This window comes from Taudactylus pleione, unplaced genomic scaffold, assembly GCF_031769625.1.
Source record: "Taudactylus pleione unplaced genomic scaffold, aTauple2 ptg000212l, whole genome shotgun sequence".
NCBI lineage: Eukaryota > Metazoa > Chordata > Amphibia > Anura > Myobatrachidae > Taudactylus > Taudactylus pleione.
Genome location: NW_028284614.1, coordinates 9,829,114 through 9,842,988, shown reverse-complemented (window position 1 = coordinate 9,842,988; position 13,875 = coordinate 9,829,114). Strand labels below are relative to the sequence as shown.

Here is a 13,875-nt window from a genome sequence, read left to right as displayed (position 1 = left end):
AATACATTTGTGTGTTCTGTCCTTTGCTCACTATGCAAGGCTCTTTCATTGTATAAATGTGAGCAGATAATTATATACCCAGGGGTGGCTTTTACACAGATTCAAGGTTTATGAGCTCCACAGCGCTGGTCTGTAAAATCATGAGGCACAAAGCAGAATCAGTGCTGACTGCTGTCTGCTACAAACTGCTAATATTATGAGGGGCCGAGCAGTTGGGAGATTATAGACAGGCACTAGTGTCTCTGTAGGCTGAGGGATGGCACTGTACTGTAAGTCACTGGCCATCATTATGTAGAACTGGAAGACAGCTTTGTTCTCAGCTATAGGGGCCTAATCATCATGTTAATTATCGGGGTCCGAACGGACCCCGATAATTAACATCCTAACTCGCATCATTGCTCCGGCGCGGTGACAGCTGATGCGATATCAGCTGCCCCGGCGAGCGGCTTCGCTGCTCCTTTTCGGAGCTCCTGTCGGAGCAGTAATGGGAGTGCGCATGCGCGACATACAGGTCACGCATGCGCACAAGAGCCCCAACGTTGGCGGAAGGAGCCAGACAGGGGCGGAGGGATCCGAAAGGATCCCTCTCCGCAACCCGGTCCTTCTTCCCATAGGGATGGAGCGGGTTGCGATGTTGAGCAGGAACATTCGTCATCTGAAGATGGCGAATGCTCCCGCAGTCAAGCTCAGAAAATATTATATTCTATCTAGTGTATGGGGACAGCGGGCCATTTCATAAAAGGAAGGTAAGTAGGAGATATCTGTAATACTAGTGTATGGGGACAGCGGGCCATTCCACAAAAGGAAGGTAAGTAGGAGATATCTGCGATACTAGAGTATGGGGACAGTGGGCCATTTCATAAAAGGAAGGTAAGCAGGAGATATCTGTTATACTAGTGTATGGGGACAGCGGGACATTCCGACAGAGGAAGGTAAGTAGGAGATATCTGTGATACTAGAGTATGGGGACAGCGGGCCATTCCACAAAAGGAAGGTAAGTAGGAGATATCTGCGATACTAGTGTATGGGGACAGTGGGCCATTCCGGGAGAGGAAGGCAAGTAGGAGATATCTGTGATACTAGAGTATGGGGACAGTGGGCCATTCCACAAAAGGAAGGTAAGCAGGAGATATCTGTTATACTAGTGTATGGGGACAGCGGGACATTCCGACAGAGGAAGGTAAGTAGGAGATATCTGTGATACTAGAGTATGGGGACAGCGGGCCATTCTGCCAGAGGAAGGTAAGCAGGAGATATCTGTGATACTAGTGTATGGCGATAGCGGGCTATTTCGCAAAAGGAAGGTAAGTAGGAGATATCTGTGATACTAGTGTATGGGGACAGCGGGCCATTCCGGGAGAGGAAGGTAAGAAGGAGATATCTGTGATACTAGTGTATGGGGACAGAGGACCATTCCGGGAGAGGAAGGTAAGCAGGAGATATCTGTGATACTAGTGTATGGGGACAGCGGCCATTCCGCAAAAGGAAGGTCTCCTGCTTTACCTTCTTGATGAATGACCCAATAACTTAGTCTTTACAATTGTAGGTGAAAATGTGCATTTTCACCTGCTTTTGTGAAACTTAAGTGATGATGAATAGACCCCATAATGAGATACAGGGGGATAAAATGTAAGACTCAATAAACAATGCTAAGTAAATGATAATTTCAGGTTATGAGCAACTGGTACTGTACTATGCCTCTGTATATAAGGGGTGCTGTAATGTGTATCTGTATGTAACTGGTACTGTACTATGCTTCTGTACATAACTGGTGCTGTAATGTGTATCTGTATGTAACTGGTACTGTACTATGCCTCTGTATATAACTGGTGCTGTAATGTGTCTCTGCATGTAAGTGGTACTGTACTATGCCTCTGTATATAACTGGTGCTGTATTACTTCACTGTATATAATGATGCTGTAATGTGTCTCTGTAGGTAACTGGTACTGTACTATGCCTCTGCAAATAACTGGTGCTGTAATGTGTCTCTGTATGTAACTGGTACTGTACTATGTCTCTGTATATAACTGGTGCTGTAATGTAATGTGTCTCTGTATATTGCTGGTGCTTTAATATGTCTCTGTATGTAAACGGTACTGTACTGTGCCTCTGTAAATAACTGGTGCTGTAATGTGTATCTGTATGTAATTGGTACTGTACTATGCCTCTGTAAATAACTGGTGCTGTAATGTGCATCTGTATGTAACTGGTACTGTACTATGCCTCTGTATATAACTGGTACTGTAATGTGTCTCTGTATATTGCTGGTGCTGTAATATGTCTCTGTATGTAAACGTTACTGTACTGTGCCTCTGTATATTGCTGGTGCTGTAATATGTCTCTGTATGTAACTGGTACTGTACTATGCCTCTGTATATAAATGGTGCTGTAATGTGTCTTTGTATTTAACTGGTACTGTACTACTGTATGTCTCTGTATATAACTGGTACTATACTATGTCTCTGTATGTAACTAGTGCTGTAATGTGTCTCTGTATGTAATTGGTTCTGTACTGTGTCTGTGTCTCTGTACGTAACTGGTACTGTGCCTGTTATGTCTCTGTATGTAACTAGTACTGTAATGTGTCTCTGTATATACTGTTACTCTACTGTGTCTCTGTATAACTGATACTGTACTGTGTCTCATACTGGTACTCGAGTGCGTCTCTGTATGTAACTGGCACTGTACTGTGTCTCTGTGTATACCTGGTACGCTGATCATTTCCAATGGGTGCTGTGCCCAATGTGTACCTACTGGACCTTCGGGCATAAGAGTCAATGACTGTCATAAACAAGACCTGTAGCTAGTGCCAATATCTATCGATCTATCTAATTATCTATCGATCAGTATATCTCTGAGCCAGTAGTAGGCAAAATGCAGCTAGCCTGCTGTTGTAGAACTACAAGCCCCAGCATGGCTGCCAGCATGTGCTGGGGCTTCTAAATCTACAACTGCCTGACAGACACATGCTGCCTGAATCTGGGTTAATGGTTAATATATGTGCTCTAATGCTTATAGTTTGCTTTATTAAATGCTATGTAAATCATTATGTTACATATACAGTATACTATTCACGGTTATTTTTGCATGTTATGCAAGTATGGTTTGGTTCCCCATAAAACATATGAATGTATAAACAATGTGAAAGTCCCATAGCACACATAAGACATTTACCATCACCTAGATTGTTAGTTATGTGGGACAGGGCTAGTGTCCGCTGCCAATATTACACATTTGTCCTTTATAGTTCAAAATAAAAATAATCCAAACAAACACAAAAAACACCTTTTGAGCATATCACAGAACATGTTATTTTATACAGATTACAAGGTACAAATATTTCCAGCATTACCTGTATGTGTATTTCATATAAGTAGCGCTAACTTCATATGTGAAATACAGTGGTTCAGTAAGCTGCACATATATTGTACTACTGTACTGTACACTTTACATTTATTCATGTTCATCAAGTGATCCTACAGTATTATAGGATTCGGAAGCACCTCACCATCAGTCTTGTCCCATTCCATATATATATATAATTTTTTTCAGTTGCTTCTGTTTTTGAGTGTTGTTTTTTTTTTTTATATACTTTGTTTCTAATAGTGTTTTTATGCACTTACTGTAGTTTGGCACACACCTTAAAGGCATATAATTCTATCTATCATCTATCTATCTATCTATCTATCTATCTATCTATCTATCTATCTATCTATCTATCTATCAGCGGTCGCAGCACACAAATGGAGACCACGGGGATAGTCTGACAAGCAGCTGTATAAGTGGCTATACATTACATTTCCTACTGCGCTGTTGCACCTGTACTCTATGCATGGGGCGTAATCTGCAGCTTGTACTGTATACATTGTAGAGCAGTGGACAATGCACGAGTCAGAAGTAAGTATAGTACATATACACAGCAACAGTCCATTATCTGACCAGCCCGATAAGTTCTCCATAGATTATAGCCAGGTGCACTGCACTACAGAGTGGGACAAGTATTAGGGGACAGGGGGTGCATGAACTCACCTTTGAGCTGAGGGGGTTTCTCTTCCCGAACCCTGACTCGGTGTATAAATGCATCCTCACCCAAATCCTATACTCCAAGGCAGGGGGGTGATCCAAACCATAGCAGTGACCACAGCCGGGGTTAAATCCGTATCATGCCAGCGGTGTCTTGGGTGGGACTCTCAGCCAGATCAATGAGGTGCTAACCATTCCCAGACAGGTCTTAGGTGGTGCGGGTGCAGCCTGGAGACTGGCGAGGCTGTGCACAATGTTCCAAGGCGCAGCTCCAAGGCGCTGTGCGCAATGCTCCAAGGCGCAGGGCGCAGTTCCAAGGCGCACCCTCACTGTCTCACTGCGAGTGTCCCCTCTCTCAGCTCTTTGTCTCCCAATCACACCCCTTTGTGTTCTGGGAAACACGCTGGATGTTGCCCGTCTCTATTCCTCAGCTCCTCACACTGGCTCTGTTCCAGAAGCTAAATCTGAGAGGTCAGACGGTGGCTCTCTCTAACCAGGGATCTGCCGCTACTATCACAGTGGCAGCTGTGAGATGAAGGATCCGGGCAATTACTGAGTCTTCTTTAGCTGCCAGAATAACTCCCCACCCACCTCTCCCCCCAAAACACAACTCCCCTTTTTTAAGCAAAGGGTGGGTGGGGAGCAGCTTTCATTCCCTACGTTTGTTTCATCATTTCAGGTGGAGCTGTCAGGCTGTCCCTTTGCTCTTCCTTTTCCTATTATCAAGATCGCTTGGTGACATCTGTCCATGTTCATCTCACAATTCATTAATGTAGTCACTCAGCTTTCTAGTTCCACAATGGCTTTACCCATGCTTATACTGCAGATAAAGTAAGACACAGTGTCAGCATTATCCACAGAGAGAGTATTTGCAGTGCACAATGTGGGTGCACGACTGTCCTGTCAGATTGTACTGGGACGGGGCGGGGAGATTCATTTTATTCCTTTTCATTCTGGATGTCAATGAAAACAAAAGAAAAAGGAAGAAATAAAAAACAATGGAAAAGTACGAGGTTGCTATTTCAGGAGAATGACACTTCCCGAAACGATATTCTGCGTAGTAGGAGTGGTTAATGTGAGCATTGAGGCCGATGCACAGTTGGAAGTAAAATGGGAGTAAATTGCGCAACAGAAATGTACTTTAAAAAAAAAAAGCGTATTTCCACATATAAGACATACATAAGTTGCATAAACAGTATATATGCTGCTATTTTCCATCATTAGGGCATAATGGCCTTTCACTATAGCAGGCAGGGCTGCCTAGACATCATGCGGGCCCCGGTACTCCAGTGGGGTCATGGCCAATGGTGGGGGTATGGCCCCAAGCCTGCTCTGCATGTCATGTAATGTTACGAATGTATGGATGCCGACAGGGGTGAGTGCCAACAGGGGGCGTTACACCACCTCCCTAGCTGATCCAGATCCCTGCCTGTGTCCCCAGACAGGTCAGAGTCTGGGTTATATGTAACCACCCCACCCCCTACATAGCGCCCCTGATAGCAGGAGCAAAAGACAAACCCCCAAAAATGTGCACCAGCATATATATGCATGTCTGCATGGAACACATTTAGAACTTTGCCTCTTACCACTCCAGTTCTACCTCTTCAGTCTTAAGGTCATACAGTGCAATATATGCTACACTAATGGGTATAATTCATTATCCTTAATGAGTAACAAAAGTTTCTAACTTTTTAAAAGAACATTTCAGCGAGGCAGTGGAAATTCCATGTCAGCATCATCCCTAATCCCTCTTTTGCATGTTGAGAATCCCAGGTGTGAAGCATTGACTTGCAGGGATGTACTGTAAAATGGGTTGGGTAATACAGACAGCGGCATCCCGACACTACCAGGTAAGTACCCTAATGCTAACCCTTACCCCTAACCGTCCCTCCCCGGTTCCTGAACCTAACCTCCCCCCTAGTGCCTAAACCTAACCTCCCCGCACCCTAAACCTAACCCTCCCCATTTGGTGTCTAGCCCTAACCCTCTCCCCAGTGCCTAACCCTAAACCTAACCCTCCGCTAACCACTGATACTTACTGTGACTGGATGGCTTCCAGCCCGGACTTCCGATCCCAGGTTGGGGCTTTGATCCCCCTTTGACTTTGGGGTATCAGGGATTCCCACTTACCGTCAGTGACCATCTGTCACTGACTCCACCCACTGCGCCAGGGGCGTAACGATGCTGCCACCACCAAACTCTACCATCGGCGTCTGGAACCGCTTCTTAGGTACACACAGGCTCCTACTGCCGGCGCCTGGAACCGCTCTGCTGCGTATGCGTCAACTAACTGTGGACACACCTCCTGTTTGGTGTCGGCTGTTCCCACCTGATCCTTCGCAATGGACCAGGTACGCACGGTAGCGGGCAGAGGGCTTGAACTTGGAGATGCTGAGCTCTTACCCAGAACAGCCGAAGAACGGAATAGTGTTTGGCGCAATTCTGTTGGTCGCAGAATTGAGATGTAATTGAAGTTAGGCAAGATGTTTATTGCTCAAAGTCTTAAAAAAGACTCAACCTTCTAAAGGGGAACATTAGCATACAGGAATCTTATCAGCAGTTCTTCTCCTCAAAGAATTTACAGGATTGTACAACAAACAGGGCTCACATGCCCTCTTTTTATATAATTCTTACACACAATGGGGCCTATTTATTAAACCTAAAAATTCTCTGGAGATAATTAGCTTTAGAACTCGCATGGAGTTCTAGCTAATTATAGGTGGAATTCATCATTCCACCTCTCCATAAGTATCTATTCCGAAAAGCTGTCATTTTTGCGATGACAGCTTTTCGGGAAATAGATACTTTTCCCTGCCTACACTACCTTATCGCATCTGGAAACAGTGCTGCACATGCGCTGTTACATCTGTAAATTCAGCGCATGCGCAGCACTGCCTACAGATGCGTTAAGTTTGTGTACCCCCCCGACCCCCCTCCGCTCACCTCCCCCCCCCCCGACTTACCTGTCCACGCAGCAGCCTCCGGCTCCATCCTGCTGGTCTGTCACGTGGTTTCCCAGCAGACCACATGACAGATTAGAAAAAAAAAAAACTTTTTTTTTTTGTCTAAACTTTCTTGTGCTCTGCTGGGGAGCACACATGTCCGACCAGCCTCCGGAGCCTGAGGACGGAGCAGAGCGCCGGAGGGACTCGTCGGGAGACCTGCACACGCGGATACAGGTAAGTTTCACCTGCTATTCGCCACCTCACAGTGGCAAAAAGTAACTGCATCAAATTCCGAAAATTGATAATTTTCGGAATTTGATGAATACCACAATTTCCACATCCCCATACTAATGTATGGGGAGTGTGGAAATTAACGCAGGGTAACTTAGCAAGGAGATATCTGTGATATCTCCTGTGCTAAGTGGCTACATGAATACCAAAATAACGTTATTTAAGGAAAATGTCCTTAAAAACGTTATTTTAGTGTTGATGAATAGGCCCCAATATCACAGGGGGGTAAATCCGCCCTGTGTTCCTCTCAACCAATCATGCTATCTCACAAAATAGAAAATAACCACATATATTTCAAAGGAGTCACCCAATTTCCTCCTTTCTAATCTACCAACTAAAAGCAGTTGCTTCTTAAACATAAACTGATTTAGCATCCAGTATAACTGTCTCCTAAAATGTTGATATAACATTTCACAGGAAATGGTAAATGACATTCATCCTTTGATACATTTATCACACAGTGACATATCTATGTAGAATAACCAGCAATAGTATTCGCTTTCATCTTCCTGCAATATTCAGGAAATCAGGAAAAACAAACACTTTTTTCCCCAGAAGTGCACATACACAAGAGACAGTCTCAGGGCCATATCAAAAGAAGATTTGGCCATAGACTCTCATCACACCTTCACACAGAAAGCTTCCATCCTGGTCTCACTGGAATGCACTTCAAAGAAAGCTTTGCTACACAAAGGGTTTGACCTCTACCATAGATCAGGATAATTAACATTTCACTTCCTATGTCAGGAGGGCATTCCCCATTACAATAATATACTCTTAAACTATATAGTGCATAGCCTATTAAATATACTTTGCTTCATGCACTAATGCATTTCAGATCAGCTGCAGTGCATTACAGCAATACATATATTTTTTAATACAGTTTATTATAAACCGTGTGCAGTGTGCTTTTAAACTGTGTCCTCACACATAGGCAAACACAGGGGGGGGGGTTTCCGGTTGCCTGGAAACTCCCCTCCCCAGTCCACACCATGGCCACAATAGAAATAGTAATATAATAGAATTTTAGAGTTGCATGTTCTTCTCAATATCACTAATTAAATAATAGGCACCACCTGTGGATCTTTTAACATGTGTCAGCCTGTAATCAATACACCTGTGCACCAACTAGGAAATATGGAAAACATGCACTGTTAGGGTTTCACTGCTACAGACCATTTACAGGGTTAATTATTAATATTATTATCCAGTGCATAAGGAGACCAATATGTACATATATGTCCAGGGCAGTGCTAGGTTCTTCTGCTGCTCCCCCAGACTCCCGGACTTGCTCCCAGGCTCTGCAATGTTGCCCACATCTGAAATAAAAAATATTCAGCTCAGGCAGGATGACTCTACCGCCATATCTAATGGCGTACTGTGATCGCTGGTCCTGTATATATTGGAATTATGACATATACTGAACTTTGTATGACGCATATTTAAGCTGCATAAGTGATAATTATGTCCTCTTTATGGCCACATCACTTTAAAATCAAGCATTTGGAAATCCCCCTCTAGAAATCCTGTGTTTGCCACTGTCACTTGGACTGTAACTATTTCAGCGCTGGTCGCAGTGGCTCCCAGCGTGCAGGCACAATCTAGCTACACTCCCCCAGTGCAGCAAGTCCGGGCCGCAGCATATAAAACATTAAAAGCACTTTTATTAACACTCAGAGCCTAGCGCAGAGTACACATTTACAGTGGGCGCCTGGCGCCTTTTGTCCTTTTAAAAATGACGCCGCAGCACGGGTGTTAATCCCTTCAGTGCCGCGTCCACCATTATACACGTGGGGCTGGCTTCCGGCCACACTTACCTTCAGGATACCGGCGGTCGGGATACTGGATGTTGACTACATCCCCTGTACGATACATTTCCCAGAAGTCTTTACTTCTATATAGGAGCTGATGATACATTATCCTTCTAGATAGTACCTTGAAGATGATACTAACTCCTCAGCCACACTGTGCAGGTAGCTATATGGCTACACCTTTTTGGTTGCATGTAAATCATATTAAATTGCTTATAGCTTTAGATAACATTGGTCCATCAAAATTACCCATTCCCATTTAAATATGGGTCACACACACACACTTACACACTAGGGTTAATTTTTGTTGGGAACCAATTAATCTACCAGTATATTTTTGGAGTGTGGGAGGAAATCGGAGCGCCCGGCGGAAACCCACGCAAGCACAGGGAGAATATACAAACTCCACACAGTTAGGGCCGTAATGGGAATTGAACCCACAACCTCAGTGCTGTGAGGCAGTATTACTAATCGGCTGTCATGTGCTGGGTGACATCTTCTGGAAGATGTTGCTAGAGCTGATATCAGCAATGGCTCTGGAGCTGTACCAAGGCCTAAGCTATCTTCTGTGCATACATCATGTTCTACCTTCACACACTGCCCCCCCGCCCCCACCCCGGAAATAATACACCTTTGCCAAAGTGTACATAATTATGGGCAGTTGTAGGACCATTCATGAGATGTTGTTGACCATCACTGGTTGGTAAAAAGCGCGCACAGACCATTATCGTATATCCTGTCCGTTAACAGAAACAAACACTTAACTCTGCTTCAGATTGTTTATGAAAATATAATGCTAGCAAAGCCCTGATAAACCTAATGCTGTCTGGATAACCTTGACATTGTAAAGATTTTCCTATACACGCACTTGTAGAAGAAAGACACTTCCTCCTGTGTGTATATAGTGTCATTTCTCACTAGCTTCCCTATCATTGGTTCCCAGTAGAAGAGAACTACAGAGTAACTTGGTGCAATAGAAGGAAATATAAAACATGTTTTCTATATGCACATGATCTTGCCTTGAACGGGTTCTATATCTCAAAGGAAAAAAAATATATATATAACTAACAAAATGGCACAGGAAATAAAGCCTTGTTTTGAAATCTGATCTAAGACACATGTTGCAAGACTTTCCCTGTGATTTAGTTCTATTATTACCGTGAATAACAACCAGACAGTCAGTGCACAGCTCTCTGCATTTCAATAAATCCCTTCTGTCCTGATAAATAAGATTTGTCAGTTGTAAGGCAAGTTTAGCAGCTGTGCCTAAAGTACGGGGATAGCAATGTGTCATCGTTGCATGATGGTTAGTAGATAACTAGCTCCCTGTTCTGCAAGTGCCACCGTCAGCTTGCTGCACACAGAGTGGGAATCCCAGCTTCCAGCACTGTGGGGACGGACGCTCTCTGCAAACACACAGCACAGTGACGAACACAGAACCAGCCAACATACTGGGCGCAAGCAAGGTCTTATACACTCATTGAATGCTATTTAATGAAAGGGCCACTTAGGGCCTGATTCAGACCCACTCGCAAGCGGCTGTCCGCTCGCAAGTGGGTCGATGGTGTGCACTGTGCATGCGCACGACGGCGGGAGCTCCGTCGTGCGCATGCGCCAGACGCGACGAGCGAAGGACTTTCCTTCGCTCGTTGTGTCTGATCAAAAGGGGCGTGCTGTCGATGTTGATTGACAGCACGCCCCCTTTGGTGGGCGTGCCTCCCAGACGGGGGCGTTCCCAAGGGAACGCCTACCGTCAGAAGCCGGCCCACTGACATCACTAGTGATGTCAGTGGGAGTGATTTTGGCTCTGATAGAGCCAAAATCACTCCGGGCATTGCGGTTGAGAAACTCAACCGCAGGCTCCGGCTCGCAGTGGCGATGGTCGCGATGGTCAAGACCATCGCGGCCATCAAACTGCACGCTCGTATAGGCTGTGGGTGGTGACCCACAGCTATACGAGCGTCCAGGAGGACGCTCCATAATTATGGAGGACGGCCTCATTCAGAGCGTGCGCTCTGCTCAGAGTGTCCGGCTCTGAATGAGGGCCTTAGCTGGAAGTAAATGTTCATCCAATATGACCAGTATCTTGGGGCATTTGCAAACATGTGTAGAAGGTCCTATACCATTACTAGTGTTGTACATATAAAATAGGTAAACTATGTATATCCTTATCCAGGGGGCAACATATAAATGATTTTATGATAATCCTTTTAATTTTTTCCTTTTTTTCCCATCTCTTTTTCTAATCTCAGTAATCTCACCCCACATTAGTATCTTCACTAACTGCCAAATCTTTGGGTACCTGTGCACCTAAACTTTGGTAGGCTAGCCCCCAGCTGCTGTCCTCTAATAGCAAATGTCTGGTCCTTTATATTTTTCCTTTAAAAACGTGGCTATCGCCCAAAATCTAAAGGCACTTGTGTACTTTCAACTCAAGATGCTTAATTTAAAAGCCTAAAAGTCCCAGTGTAGTTATTTTAAAACAATGGGCCTGATTCAGACCCGGACGCAAGTGGCCGTTCGTACATTAGGCGAACGTAAAGAAATATTTAAATTCAGGCACACGCTCGTATTTTCGTTCGCATCAAAACATCCTCCCCAAACTCAGTCGACCCCTCCTCTAACTAACGAGCGTGCCAAATAGCGAGCGTACATCCCTGAAGTGGTTTGAAGGGAACGCACGCACTAGTCCTACCCGGAAGTTGGCCTGAGACATTTCGATTAACTGCTCGTTTATTCTGCCTACCTCCCTCAATCGTAACATGCCAATCAATATATCAATTAGCTTAATTGGTTTTTTTTTTTTTTTACACAATGCAATAAACTTTATTTATGTCCGTGTTTGTGTTTACCCGCAGAATACGTACGGCTTAAACATTCGCTTTTATTTGTCAAAATACATGTTAACCCCTATAAAGTAATTGGTATATTTGTTTTTAGCCCCGCATATTTCATGGAGTTCATTTTTTTATGTAAATTTGCTTACGCATGTCACTGCATTAAGCCTATCATAAGTCTCCTCAGATTTCTGGCCCTGTCGAACACATGACTCATACACTAACCAATAGAATTGCTCCTGTTAATATCCTAAATACATTAGCCAATCAGAAAATTTTTGAGCACTTTATCAAAAATGATTTTTTGGCAAAACTCCATTGCCATCATGAGAGCCTCCGCATTCACCAGGCGCGAGCTGCTGGTGCTTACGGAGGTGATGGATCGGCGGATAACCAGCCAGCCTCCACCCATCACCAACCGGGAGAAGCGATCCGCATATGCGGAGGTTCGGGCCCGCCTGCGCTCCTTCGGCTCACGCCGCCATATCGGGCAGCTGGAGCGCAGGTGGTCAGACCTGCAACGGCGGACGCCCCGCTTGCTGGCATGCTTTCGCATGCAGATCGCTGCGAGTAAGTTTAATGGATTGTGGTTTTCATGTTTGTCTTTGTGGCCCTAACTGCATGGCCATGTTTTCCGTGTCTTTCATCTTTATTCATTCTCCTCATATCTGCATGGCTATGTTTTCCGTGTCTTTCATCTTTATTCATTCTCATATCTGCATGGCCATGTTTTCCGTGTCTTTCATCTTTATTCATTCTCCTCATATCTGCATGGCCATGTTTTCCCTGTCTTTCATCTTTATTCATTCTCCTCACATCTGCATGGGCATGTTTTCCCTGTCTTTCATCTTTATTCATTCTCCTCATATCTGCATGGCCATGTTTTCCGTCTCTTTCATCTTTATTCATTCTCCTCATATCTGCATGGCCATGTTTTCCCTGTCTTTCATCTTTATTCATTCTCCTCATATCTGCATGGCCATGTTTTCCCTGTCTTTCATCTTTATTCATTCTCATATCTGCATGGCCATGTTTTCCCTGTCTTTCATCTTTATTCATTCTCCTCATATCTGCATGGCCATGTTTTCCCTGTCTTTCATCTTTATTCATTCTCCTCATATCTGCATGGCCATGTTTTCCATGTCTTTCATCTTTATTCATTCTCCTCATATCTGCATGGCCATGTTTTCCCTGTCTTTCATCTTTATTCATTCTCCTCATATCTGCATGGCCATGTTTTCCGTCTCTTTCATCTTTATTCATTCTCCTCATATCTGCATGGCCATGTTTTCCCTGTCTTTCATCTTTATTCATTCTCCTCATATCTGCATGGCCATGTTTTCCCTGTCTTTCATCTTTATTCATTCTCCTCATATCTGCAAGGCCATGTTTTCCGTGTCTTTCATCTTTATTCATTCTCCTCATATCTGCATGGCCATGTTTTCCCTGTCTTTCATCTTTATTCATTCTCCTCATATCTGCATGGCCATGTTTTCCCTGTCTTTCATCTTTATTCATTCTCCTCATATCTGCATGGCCATGTTTTCCCTGTCTTTCATCTTTATTCATTCTCCTCATATCTGCATGGCCATGTTTTCCCTGTCTTTCATCTTTATTCATTCTAATTTTTTTTTTGGGGGGGGTTTGGGGGTGCATTTGAAATTGATTTTGTTTGCGGATTTGTGTTGGATCTAACCACAATTTGTTTACCATATTTTAGGGGCCCAGCGAAGACTACGCCATCAGCGTCCCGCCAGACGGCGAGCACGGCCACTCTCCCCCACCCCCAACCAACACTCCAACTCCACTCCTTCCCCTATTCCCCCCTCCTCCCCAGCCTTCCTACACCCTCAGCCAGATTTTGCTGGACTCCTTCCCCTCCGTCCCAATTCCCCCTCTCCTCCAACCACCCCTCTTCGAATGACCCCCTCCCCGGAGTCGGTCATTACACCGCCCCGATCTTTGGG

The 13,875-nt window shown here is 44.5% G+C and overlaps 1 protein-coding gene across 2 annotated transcripts in view; it reads right to left on the bottom strand.

Moving 5' to 3' along the window:
* Nucleotides 1-4,561, bottom strand: part of SHISAL1 (shisa like 1) — a 163,470-nt gene extending 158,909 nt beyond the window's left edge. For both annotated transcript variants that reach the window (XM_088478377.1, XM_088478376.1), the window contains exon 1: nt 4,031-4,561. The gene's annotated coding sequence lies outside the window, so the exon portion shown is untranslated. The remainder of the gene's footprint in view (nt 1-4,030) is intronic.
* Nucleotides 4,562-13,875: the final 9,314 nt, after the last annotated feature.